We start from the raw sequence: 14,149 nt of genomic DNA on the forward strand, positions 1-14,149 counted from the left end.
ACCAGCAGACACTAAACTTGTCCAGGCACTACAGTATGGGACGTCCACAATGTACAACATCACAAGAAGACCGATATCTCACCATCAGTGCCCGCAGACGGCCAAGGAGTACTGCAGGTAGATTTACTCGGGACCTAACTGCAGCCACTGGAACAGACACAGTCTACAGACGACTGAACAGACATGATTTATTCGCCTGGAGACTTGCAATGTGCATTCCACTGACCCCTGGTCACAGGAGAGTCTGTAAAGCCTGGTGTCGTAAACACAGTACTTGGTCATTGGAACAGTGGTCCCAGGTTATGTTCATGGACAAGTCCCGGTATAGTCTGAACAGTGATTCTCGCCGGGTTTTCACCTGGTGTGAACCAGGAACCAGATAGCATCGATGAAGAGCGACTGGACAAAGCTCAGGCAGCACGAGAAAAAATGCGAAAGTTGGCTAGGCAGAGGAGACAGGGGAAGAGATTACTCTAGACAGACGGGGAAGAGAATAAAAATTAAGGATGTGGACAGCATTAGTCACTAGAGATACAGTAATATTGTCAAAAATTGAAATGGAAACTTTAAATGCGAACTGCTATATACTGACTTTTTTGAACTGTGATGCGCCTTTCCTCAGGAATTATAAAAGCTAACAGCCTGAAATTTGGCATTGTTCTTAAGAATTACTTACTGAATAGTTCTATGCAGCACTTTTCCATTATCTTTTCTCTCCATTAAAATTTGAGAAAAATAGAGCAGTTGCAGGTAATACCAAACTAAAAAATTAATTTCAAAGCAACTATGTCTTTCAACAAAAATCTGTTCCACACGTTTTATTAACCTCTTAAGTAGATATAAACTGCGAAATTCCAGTTTTATTGCTTGATTAATTCATGAGAAAAGGTACATTATAGAAACAATGATTACCATTCAAATCCTTATGAAATGTATGTCGATGCGCATTTTCAAACAAAAATTGCACAGAACATCAAGCATTATGTTGTACATAGTACGCAGGTTCGAACCTGCCTCTGGCATGGCTGTGTGTGATGTCCTTAGGTTAGTTAGGTTTAAGTAGTTCTACGTTCTAGGGGACTAATGACCACAGCAGTTGAGTCCCATAGTGCTCAGAGCCACTTGAACCACTTGTACATAGTAGACTCAAGTTTTGCTATGTTAGCTGTAATATTTTTGGAGATATATATGTTTAAGCACAAGCCTGGATTTTGCCCTACATCTGTCTTTAAAAGGGATGAACTCATTTCAAAGTATGAGCCGCACTTTAAGCACTATGACTCGAATGTGCAAGGCCAGATCGATGGAACACCATCAATTAAGATGCATTGTGTTCAATATATAGCTGAAAAGATCAATAATAATAAATCATAACCTCTGTTCTGTAGCCAGTTAAGATACTACAACTTTTTTAAATGCGCTATTGCTTCACTTCATGGTTTCCATGATGATGGGCATAGACAGTCTAGTACCTCCCGCCGCGGAAGTCGAACACGCGCCATAACAAACGGACGTGGCCAGCCCATAGAGGGCTCCGCGTCCGCGGCGGCTCTTTCGCGCAGCGTCTCTCGCGCTGTACCACGTGCAGACTGCGGCCCATAGGGGCTCCCTCCGGTTTCGTATATATGGACCCGCTCTGCCCTAGTCCAGCATCTAGAGGGTTGGATCCCCTCCTTCGAAAGCGTCAGATTGCAAAGCCTGGGCTACTCTCAGGGTGGAATCTCCGTCTTCGAAGATTGTGTCTGTCTGTCTGCCTGCCTGCCCGCCCGCCGCTTGCTGCTGTAGCTGTTCGTCCGTCCGCCTGCCTGCTCGTTGTCCATCGCCGTCGCCGCCGCCGCTGCCGCCCCCCGTCCGTCCGTGCATCGCCGTTCGTCTGCTATGAGTACTGCTACCTCCACTGTCATCTACACCTCCCCCTCCCCCTCTCACTTCGTGGAGTGCCGCCCCTGGCCTCCTTCCTTACACCTCCCCTCCCCTTCCCCCACTTACCCATCCCCCCTATCTCCTCCCCTGCTATATACCCACACCTCTACACCCTTCCTCCAGGCTCCACACCCTCAACAACTCCCACTACTACCCCCCGCCCTCACGTACGCCTCTGTTACCGCCTCTGCTGCCGCCCCTCAAGTGGTTGGCTTCCCCTCTCTCACCCATCCCGTCGCCACCACTGAACCGGCTGCTTCTGCCGGCACCTCCACTACGCCACAGGGATCTGCCACCCTCCACCTCCCTCTCCTCTCCATCCCTCTCCCTTCCTCCCAGCCTCCAGTCTCCAAAAAAACCCAAAAGCGCGTCATTACCGATTCTGCTCCAGCCACGTCCCACAAAAAGTCAACACCACCTCCCCCTCCTCTTGTCGTCTCCACGGACACCACCCCTCCTCCAGCCAGCCATACCCCAGCTCCCACCCTCTACACCTTTGTCCTGTCAACTCCCGATCCTAAGTTCCTCGACGCTCGTACCCTCTCTGTGGAGATACGAAAGTACTTACCTGGTGCTCCTATCTCCCAACTCATTCCCCGCAGGGACTCAGTCCTTATCAAGCCCCATCCCCATCCTTTCACAGACCTCCTGCGAAAACTCCCATGAGTTATGTTTGGCCCCCACGCCTCTCTGACACCTTTCCTTTCCGCTTCCACTCCTCGTCAGCCCCAACCTCCCTGTCTCCCCCCCCCCCCCCCCCCACCTGCACCGCTGTGATCACCGATCTCAGACCGGTGATAACGGAGGATGAAGTGTTGGCAGAACTGAACTCCCACCCGGACTTGGAAATCCTTTCTGCCCGCCGTATCCACAATGCCTCTGGTCCTACCTACCTCGTGCGGGTATTCTCTGAGTCCGCCCCATCCACTGACCATCTCCTCACCCAGCATGCCCTGATATACCACCGTCGCCACCCCCGTCGAATCCTCCAAATCCCCTCCGCAATCCTACCATTGCCAGTGGTGCCTGATGTACAATGACCACCTGACTCCCAACGGCAACCCCCCCCCCCCCCCCCCCCGCCCGACCTGTCCCCATTGCAAGGCCTCCCACTTTCTTAAGAACTGCCCCAACCTCGCTGCTCCTCCTTCCTGTAATATCTGCAATGGTCCCCATCCCACCTACTCCCACAAGCGTAAAGCTAAACCCCCTGCAGCCACCTCTGAGCTTACAGTTCCTGTTCACTCCGTCGATCCCCCTGTCCATCCCAACAATTCCCTCAGTCCACCCCCCACGGCCGAGGACATCATCTGGTTCCTTACCGTTGTACTCCAAAACATTCACCCTTTTCAGCGCCCCCACACCATCTGACAAATCTCCCTTGCCACTCGCTCCGTTTTCCACCTGAACACCTTCGCCACTTACTCCCACAACCAAGCCCACTTCACCTTCACCCGCCTCGACACCCTAGTTTAAGCCTCTTCCCTTCCCTCTCTTCCACCCCTCCTTCCCGCCTTGGCGCAGCACGAGTATCGCATCCTCTTCCAGAACATTCGCTCCTTCCACTCCAACAAATACCTCCTCATGCACACCCTCTCCCTCCACCAGGTCGACACCTTCCTCTTGAATGAAACCTTTCTCCAGCCCCACCATTCTATCCGCACCTCCCACTATATCCTCCACTGCACGACGCTCCTGGTCCTCGTGCTCAGGGTGGAGTCACGATTGGCCACCTTAAGCATATCCCTGCCCAGCCACAACCTCTCCTCAATGACCCCTCTGAACACCTTATCCTTAGCGTCTTCTTCCCCTCCCTCACCATTACCTGTGCCACCATCTATGTCCGCTCCACTGCTCCTCTTCCTTATGACTTCATCTCGCACACTGACCGCACCTTCTCCACCTATGTGATTGCCGCCGACCTCAACATCCATAGCCACACTCCTGCTGCCCTTCAGCAGTGGCATCAGTTCCTCTCCACGCTCTAAGGTGACCTTGTTCCCCTTCCCCAGCACACCCGACCTGAAAGTGACACCACCCCCGATGTTGTCATTGCCTCTGCCAACCTCCTTGGGCATACTGCTGTCGCTGTCCTTGACCCTACAGGTAGTGATCACCTCCCTGTCCTTCTCACCATAACGTCTGCTCACCGCCCCCCTCTAGCTCTGCACCCAGCACCCCCTCCCAAGGTCGTCCATGACTATCACTGTGCCAACTGGGATGCCTACCGGGACTCCATCTCCACCCAGGTCGAAAGCTACCCTCTTATCTATCGCCATCCTGACGACATCATCCATGCCTCGTCCTTCCTTCAGAAGGTAATTACTGACGCCGTGGAGGCCCATGTTCCTACTAAAACCATCCACCCACACCATCCCACTCTCCCTCCGTGGGCTGTCCTCTTCCTCCGTGAATCCCGCCACCTCTATCGCTCCTTCCTGTGCACTCGTGACAGGGATACACTCCAACGCCACCGGCAAATACAGTGACACATACGGAACCTTATTACAGCAATGAAACGCCGACACTGGTGCCAGACCTGCACATGACTCAACGCCACCCTCCTTATCAACTCCTCCAAGTACTGGTCTGCCTTCCATCGCCTTACTGGCTCCCTTTCTGCTCCCCACTACCCCCTTCTCCATAACGATCGCCCCCTTCCTGACAACCTCAGTAAGGCCAACCACTTCGCTTCCCACCTTTCTGAGGTCTTCTCCATCCCTGATGATCCCCACTTTGATTATTCTCTTTTCACCACCGTCATGGAACATGCCGATACCTTGGTCGCTCCACTTGCTCCTAGCCTCCAGTACTTGGGGCAGATGCCCCCCTCCGACATAAACACTCCCATTACAGCAAAAGACATTAAACTTATCCTCCAGTCCAAACGCAACACGGCCCTTGGTCACGACTGTGTCACCTACCAACACCTTCGAGAAAGCTCCTATTCCTTCCTGACTGTCCTCGCTCATCTCTATAATATCATCCTCTCTACTGGCTTCTACCCTGACCTGTGGAAGTCCTCCCGTGTCCTCTTATTCCTCAAACCCAACAAACCCACTTCTGCCGCCTCTTCCTATCGTCCCATCTGCCTCACCTCCATCTTCAGTAAGGTGTTTGAATCCATCCTCTCCCACCGTATCCATCAGCACCTTAGTCAACACCACCTCCTCCCCCTTACACAGTGTGGCTTTCGACCCTCCTTCTTCGCTAAAGACCAACTCCTAAACCTCGTTCACCTTCTGTCCCTCCTGCTCAACTCCTGTCGCTCCGCCATTTTTGTTTCCCTTGACCTCCAAAATGACTATGACCGTGTATGGCATCCCGGTCTCCTCTTTAAACTCCAAACCTACGCCCTGACTATCAATTTTGTCCGTCTGGTCGCTTTCTTCCTCTCGCATCGTCCTTCCTATGTCACCCTCCATAACACCAACTCCCGTATCTATTATCCCACAGCTGACGTCCCCCCAGGGTTCTGTCCTCTCCCCTCTCCTTTATCTCTTGTATATGCTGATATGCCCAAGCCACCCTCACCAGTCCACCTTCTCCAGTATGCTGATGACACTGCCTTCCTGGCTCTCTATTCTACCCTTCAAAGGTCCCAACGTACCCTCCAAATCCACCTTAACCAGTTCACCACTTGGTGTAACCAGTGGTTCCTCTGTCTCAACCCCTCCAAAACCCAGGCAATCATCATAGGCCGCACTACTCGCTCCTTTCGCCTCCATGATTTCTACCTCACCATTTATGGTCGTCCCATCCAGCTCACTCCCACCCTGAAATACCTTGGCCTCACCCTCAATCAACACCTCACCTGAACCCCTCATCTCCAGACCGTCCAGCAGAAAGCCCATTCCCGCCTCCGCCTTCTGAAACTTCTGTCTGGCCGGACATGGGGATTACATCCTTCTACCATCCTCCACACCTACAAATCCCTCATTCGTCCTATCCTCTGTTATACCAGCGTTGCCTGGATCTCCGCCCCCACCCACTTTTACAAGGCCCTCCAAATTCTTGAACGCCATGTGCTCTGCCTTGCCTTCCGTATCCGCCTTCCTCCTCCCACACGGTTCCTGTATGAACTGATCCCTTTCCCCACCTCCTCCTGTTCCTCCAACATCTCTGCATCCTTTACCTTGTCCGCAGTATTGATCCCCCCCCCCCACCCTATGGTTTCCTCCTTCCTCTCCACTCCCCGCGCGTTGCTGCACCTCTATCGCTGTATCCCTTCCTCTCTCCATCTCCACACCCACCATCTCCTTCATCAGAGCAATTTCCAGCGCCTCCCCCTCCCGGATGACGAACTTCGCCGTGACATCTACCCTTCCTTCCAAGTATAACCTGGTCTTGTTCCCCCCCTTTCCCCAGGGCCCCCTTTTTCCTCTCCCCTCCTTCTCCCAGAGCCGATTATCATCCTCCTCCCCCCCCCCCCCCCCTGAGACCCTGCACCCCATACTTGCCTCTTTCCTTCCCACATCCCTCCCTACCTGGCCCTCTCCAGCGCGCTCCCCACCCATCTCCCCCCTCTCTTCCCCACCCTCCCTCCCTCTCTTCTTCCGGTCTCCCTCATCTCCTTGCGCCTGGCAGATCCTCCGTTTGGTCATCGTCAGTGTGCCACATCAGTGTTGTGTTTAGTGCTGTTTCTCCTGTGCATCAAGAGGTGTGATTTAAATTGTGTACTGCCTTGAGGTTCGTCGTCTGCTTGTTATGTGCTACGCCATCCGCCATACCTTTTATGCTCCAGTCATACTGCGCCTTGTGTTCTTTTAATTGTCGCAGAGTGTGGCGTTTTGTGTGTGCTACTTTTAAACAGCTTTTATCTCCATTTTACGGTCACCCTGTTTTTAGTCTATTGCCTTCCATGATGTTCCCCCTTTTTTTATATCTATGTTCACCATATTCTCTCTTTTGATATTTTTAAATGTCTTCTATTGTTTGTTCTATGTCTTTCGTCTGAAGAGCAGCGCATATGCCGCTGCCAGCCCACCCCGATGGCGAATTGAAATACAACAAAGAAAAAAAAACCCTAGTCCAGTCAGTCTGGTAATCGCTTTTGATCGCTTCTCTATCTTGGCAGTACTTCGTTCTGGTCGTTGTTTGTTGCTGAAATTTGCCTGGCCCTGGTTCCAAGTGGATTTACTCTTGGTGTTTGGTGTTGTGGTTTCTACAAGCCTCCGTTGTTTATCTCTTCCCTGTTGTGTCGGTCATAGTCGGTTGTCGTTGGTCTGTCGTCCGACTCGTCCTTGTGTTTACCCGGTGATACGTGCTCCAACGCCTGCGGCTCTGATCCGCAACCCAAGGCGTTCCCACGGTTGGTTTTGGTTACTACAGACAGTATATATTTAAAGATATTGCAGACGCAAAGGTACTGATACAACTGGGACATTCTCAGCAAGCATTGCATCGCAGAGGTCTTTCAAGCATCTCAGCTCCAGCTGCCTCATCCGACACGCAGACCGGATGTCGTGCTAACTCCCGAACAAAGCATCAGGTGGTGGTAATCCTTTGATATTTGATTCCAGAGAAATTTATATCGAAAAACATGCTCTCCCTCTCTCTTTCTCTGTCGAGTGGTTACTTCCTGTCACATGCTGCTGTTTGGGGGAATTCTGACCAGCCTGTCCAAACCTGTCAAGCAAGGTGTCCCGAATACAGCACTACTGTTGTGTGAGGCCAGATGTCTTGTTCTCGCTCGTTTGCATTAATCGTTAGTTTGATTGACTTAACATGAAGCGATCAGTGGCATCAAGCAGCAGTGGGAACGCCAATGGTGGCAAATGGCAGAGACTGTTAGAGGTGGATAGAGAATTACCTGGTAGGTACAGATTAAAATCAGTAACTGTAACTTTTTCTCCCACAAAAACTTTTATAGATGCTAAGGTGCGACAGCGGCAGCGAAAAAAGGAGCAACAGCACTGCCCACTGCCAGCAGCTGCGCCAGCAGCATAATATATAATATGTTGTGACCAACGAGTCTTGGGTTGTTGGAGACGATATTGAGGGACCAAAATCTTTAAATGTGGCTTTGTTTCACTAAGAATTGCGTATTGTTTCAGTATATATCCATTAATGTTTTTCATGGCCACAATAATATGTATACATAAATTCTATTTAAAAAATTCATTGAATATGTAATATGGTGCATATTCTTTGTTGTAGATGATTTCCTGACAGAAGAAGGAGAACAATGAAGGGTATGCGTTGATGATAAGCAGGAACCACCGCATTCTCATGTAAGTGCATTTTTTCCGCTTAATATTTTTTTTTTTTGCATGTGTATATGATTTTTCTGTTAAGTCATCATGTTGCAGGTGATGGAGGGGAGCTGAACAGGCGGCTCTTCACCAGTTCAGGACGAAACGCCACAGTGGGTAAAGGAAATGTAGAGACAGCTTCATCGGTGTGAGGTGGTGCCTGATGACCTGACGGAGGTACCAAGGAGCCAGAGTGAAATAGATAATACTCTGCTAACAAATAAGCAGTATTCTTTCCTTCCTTGCAGCTTCAGCAGCAGAAGGTACCAATGTATGGAACATTGTACTTAATTGTGTTCGTTATTCTTTTTGTACAGCACCACTGTACCTGTAATACACCGTGGTGTGGGTGCGAGGGACAGTGAAGCCTGCCTTGCCACAGTGGGGCCTGTTGAGGCATGGGGGCGCAACCTCCCTCTGGCAGGTGGGTCAGGGCCGCAGCCAAGCAGCAACCAGGCTGCTCACACTGGCCCAATGTTGCAGCATCTGCTCTTCCTCTGCCATAACCTTGTCCTCGCCGATCTCACAATGTACGACATATACCCTTCAACACATCACCGCAAGCAGATTCATCATCTAGTTGTAGTTACAGACTACTGGCCATTAAAATTGCTACACCATGAAAGTGACGTGCTACAGGCGTTTGCAGCAGCATGGACAGACAGGAGGGCCTACGATGGTGTAGTCAACGACGAACCTGGGTGCACGAATGACAAAACGTCATTTTCTTTGGATGAATCCAGGTTCTGTTTACAGCATCATGATGGTCACATCCTTGTTTGGTGATATCACGGTGAACGCACATTGGAAGTGTGTATTCGTCATAGCCATACTGGCGTATCACCCAGCGTGATGGTATTGGGTGCCATTTGTTACACGTCTCGGTCACCTCTTGTTCATATTGACGGCGCTTTGAACAGTGGTCGTTACATTTCATATGTATTACGAGCCGTGCCTCGACCCTTTATTCGATCCATGCAAAACCCTACATTTCAGCACGATAATGGACGACCGCATGTTGCAGGTCCTGTACGGGCCTTTCTGGATACAGAAAATGTTCGACTGCTGTCCTTGCCAGCACATTTTCCAGGTCTCTCACCAATTGAAAATTTCTTGTCATTGTTGACTGAGCAACTGGCTCATCACAATACGCCAGTCACTACTCTTGATGAATAGTGGCATCGTGTTGAAGCTGCATGGGCAGCTGTACCTGTACACGCCATACAAGCTCTGTTTGACTGAATGCCTAAGCATATCAAGGCCGTTATTACGGCCAGATGTGATTGTTCTGGGTACTGATTTCTCAGGATTTGTTGTTGTTGTTGTCTTCAGTCCTGAGACTGGTTTGATGCAGCTCTCCATGCTACTCTATCCTGTGCAAGCTGCTTCATCTCCCAGTACCTACTGCAACCTACATCCTTCTGAATCTGCTTAGTGTACTCATCTCTCGGTCTCCCTCTACGATTTTTACCCTCCACGCTGCCCTCCAATGCTAAATTTGTGATCCCTTGATGCCTCAAAACATGTCCTACCAACCGATCCCTTCTTCGAGTCAAGTTGTGCCACAAACTTCTCTTCTCCCCAATCCCATTCAATACCTCCTCATTAGTTACGTGATCTATCCACCTTATCTTCAGTATTCTTCTGTAGCACCACATTTCGAAAGCTTCTATTCTCTTCTTGTCCAAACTAGTTATCGTCCATGTTTCACTTCCATACATGGCTACACTCCAAACAAATACTTTCAGAAACGACTTCCTGATACATAAATCTATATTCGATGTTAACAAATTTCTCTTCTTCAGAAACGCTTTCCTTGCCATTACCAGTCTACATTTTATATCCTCTCTACTTCGACCATCATCAGTTATTTTACTTCCTAAATAGCAAAACTCCTTTACTACTTTAAGTGTCTCATTTCCTAATCTAATTCCCTCAGCATCACCTGATTTAATTTGACTACATTCCATTATCCTCGTTTTGCTTTTGTTAATGTTCATCTTATATCCTTCTTTCAAGACACTGTCCATTTCGTTCAAATGCTCTTCCAGGTCCTTTGCTGTCTCTGACAGAATTACAATGTCATCGGCGAACCTCAAAGTTTTTACTTCTTCTCCATGAATTTTAATACCTACTCCGAATTTTTCTTTTGTTTCCTTTACTGCTTGCTCAATATACAGATTGAATAACATCGGGGAGAGGCTACAACCCTGTCTCACTCCTTTCCCAACCACTGCTTCCCTTTCATGGCCCTCGACTCTTATTACTGCCATCTGGTTTCTGTACAAATTATAAATAGCCTTTCGCTCCCTGTATTTTATCCCTGCCACCTTTAGAATTTGGAAAAGAGTATTCCAGTCAACATTGTCAAAAGCTTTCTCTAAGTCTACAAATGCTAGAAACATAGGTTTGCCTTTTCTTAATCTTTCTTCTAAGATAAGTCGTAAGGTCAGTATTGCCTCACGTGTTCCAACATTTCGACGGAATCCAAACTGATCCTCCCCGAGGTCTGCATCTACCAGTTTTTCCATTCGTCTATAAAGAATTCGCGTTAGTATTTTGCAGCCGTGGCTTATTAAACTGATAGTTCGGTAATTTTCACATCTGTCAGCACCTGCTTTCTTTGGGATTGGAATTATTATATTCTTCTTGAAGTCTGAGGGTGTTTCACCGGTCTCATACATCTTGCTCACCAGCTGGTAGAGTTTTGTCATGACTGGCTCTCCCAAGGCCGTCAGTAGTTCTAATGGAATGTTGTCTACTCCGGGGGCCTTGTTTCGACTCAGGTCTTTCAGTGCTCTGTCAAACTCTTCACGCAGTACCGTATCTCCCATTTCATCTTCATCTACATCCTCTTCTATTTCCATAATATTGTCCTCAAGTACATCGCCCTTGTATAAACCTTCTATATACTCCTTCCACCTTTCTGCCTTCCCTTCTTTGCTTAGAACTGGGCTGCCATCTGAGCTCTTGATATTCATACACGTGGTTCTCTTCTCTCCAAAGGTCTCTTTAATTTTCCTGTAGGCAGTATCTATCTTACCCCTAGTGAGATAAGCTTTTACATCCTTACATTTGTCCTCTAGCCATCCCTGTTTAGCCATTTTGCACTTCCTGTCGATCTCATTTTTGAGACTTTTGTATTCCTTTTTGCCTGCTTCATTTACTGCATTTTTATATTTTCTCCTTTCATCAATTAAATTCAATATTTCTTCTGTTACCCAAGGATTTCTAGCAGCCCTCGTCTTTGTACCTACTTTATCCTCTGCTGCCTTCACTACTACATCCCTCAGAGCTACCCATTCTTCTTCTACTGTATTTCTTTCCCCTATTCCTGTCAATTGTTCCCTTATGCTCTCTCTGAAACTCTGTACAACCTCTGGTTCTTTCAGTTTATCCAGGTCCCATCTCCTTAATTTCCCACATTTTTGCAGTTTCTTCAGTTTTAATCTACAGGTCATAACCAATAGATTGTGGTCAGAGTTCACATCTGCCCCTGGAAATGTCTTACAACTTAAAACCTGGTTTCTAAATCTCTGTCTTACCATTATATAATCTATCTGATACCTTTTAGTATCTCCAGGGTTCTTCCACGTATACAACCTTCTTTCATGATTCTTAAACCAAGTGTTAGCTATGATTAAGTTGTGCTCTGTGCAAAATTCTACTAGGCTGCTTCCTCTTTCATTTCTTAGCCCCAATCCATATTCACCTACTATGTTTCCTTCTCTCCCTTTTCCTACACTCGAATTCCAGTCACCCATTACTATTAAATTTTCGTCTCCCTTCACTATCTGAATAATTTCTTTTATTTCATCGTACATTTCTTCAATTTCTTCATCATCTGCAGAGCTAGTTGGCATATAAACTTGTACTACTGTAGTAGGTGTGGGCTTTGTATCTATCTTGGCCACAATAATGCGTTCACTATGCTGTTTGTAGTAGCTTACCCGCATTCCTATTTTCCTATTCATTATTAAACCTACTCCTGCATTACCCCTATTTGATTTTGTGTTTATAACCCTGTAGTCACCTGACCAGAAGTCTTGTTCCTCCTGCCACCGAACTTCACTAATTCCCACTATATCTAACCTTAATCTATCCATTTCCCTTTTTAAATTTTCTAACCTACCTGCCCGATTAAGGGATCTGACATTCCACGCTCCGATCCGTAGAACGCCAGTTTTCTTTCTCCTGATAACGACATCCTCCTGAGTAGTCCCCGCCCGGAGATCCGAATGGGGGACTATTTTACCTCCGGAATATTTTACCCAAGAGGATGCCATCATCATTTAATCATACAGTAAAGCTGCATGTCCTCGGGAAAAATTACGGCTGTAGTTTCCCGTTGCTTTCAGCCGTTCGCAGTACCAGCACAGCAAGGCCGTTTTGGTTAATGTTGCAAGGCCAGATCAGTCAATCAACCAGACTGTTGCCCCTGCAACTACTGAAAAGGCTGCTGCCCCTCTTCAGGAACCACACGTTTGTCTGGCCTCTCAACAGATACCCCTCCGTTGTGGTTGCACCTACGGTACGGCCATCTGTATCGCTGAGGCACGCAAGCCTCCCCACCAACGGCAAGGTCCATGGTTCATGGGGGGAGGTCTCAGGATTTATGCACCCAAATTGCGTGAAAATGTAATCACATGTCAGTTCTAGTATAATATATTTGTCCAATGAATACCTGTTTATCATCTGGATTTCTTCTTGGTGTAGCATTTTAATGGCCAGTAGTGTAGTATTAGTAATAGCAACAATCCTGTGGCTAGTGGCAGTTCCCTCTCCCATCCTTTTAGTGAAGGACATCAGGTCAGTGACACCACATCACAGTTAGAATACTCGGTGACTACAAATGCCTTAGAGGAGCAAATCACATTCATGGGCTCAAGAATCCAGCACGAGGGCACCATGATCTTGTTTGGTTACTATGAACTTGCCTTTCCGTCAGGGAAACAAAGCTTCTCAAGGTAGTCAATGATCCATGGCAGCCCTCCATTAAATGTCATGCAGTGCTGTCCATCAAACTGTCGCAAGCTGCCCCCCCCCCCCCCCCCCCGCCCGTCCCCTCCCATCCAAAGTTGCCCCTGGTGTTGGAAAGACAAGTCTTCATTATCTTTGGGGGGGATAATGGTGTGATAACGTGCAGGAAATCAATCACCAAGTGGTTTTGTGAACCCACCTTGAGAGCTGTCTTGGCCCAGTTTTCCAAGATGGAAGTTAGGGGGTCAGCTAAAGCACTTGGGCAAATAATACACCTGGATATCCATACACACTTCTATGATCCAGTCCAGCTATATCAAACTCCCTAAGGATACAGCTGATAAGAGGGCGTGTATTAAGGTCAAAAATAAAAGATCAGGCTTGTTTTGCATGGTCAATTCTTGCTTGTGAAAGAAATTATGAGAAAAATCTGCAGTGTATGTCTCAATACAGTAGATACCCTAGACGTTATAACTTTGATGGTATCTAGTTTCCTGTCAAGATCCAGAAGATACTTATATTTTAGGTGCAGAATACAAGAATATCAGTTCACGTTTATGGCCTGAAGAAGAAAAGCAAGTCAGATGAGCAGGACAAGCATATAGTCGTCAGCCCCATCCATTTCTCAAAATTTGCCAGTGAGCCTAAGATGCATGTAAACATGCTGTTTTTCTCTGAAGGTGATAATCAACGTTATGTCTGCATCAAAGACATGTCCCGATTCCTATTCTCTCAATTGAGTATCCACAAGTGTGAAAAGCATATTTGTTTAAGGTGCCTCAGTGCCTTCTCCTTAGACAAGTTACTAGCAAACCATCTAGTAGATTGCACTTCGAAGATCTTTGTACATGTTATTATGCCTACTGAGGTAAACAAATTCATAAAGTTTAAAAATGCTCACCATCAGAAGCGATGCTTGTTTGTGATGTACACTGACATGTTGGGAATACTCCTGCAGTTTGGTTGCTCACTGAGCTTGAAAAACTTTCATG

The sequence above is a fragment of the Schistocerca gregaria genome, chromosome X (assembly GCF_023897955.1).
Source record: "Schistocerca gregaria isolate iqSchGreg1 chromosome X, iqSchGreg1.2, whole genome shotgun sequence".
Lineage (NCBI taxonomy): Eukaryota > Metazoa > Arthropoda > Insecta > Orthoptera > Acrididae > Schistocerca > Schistocerca gregaria.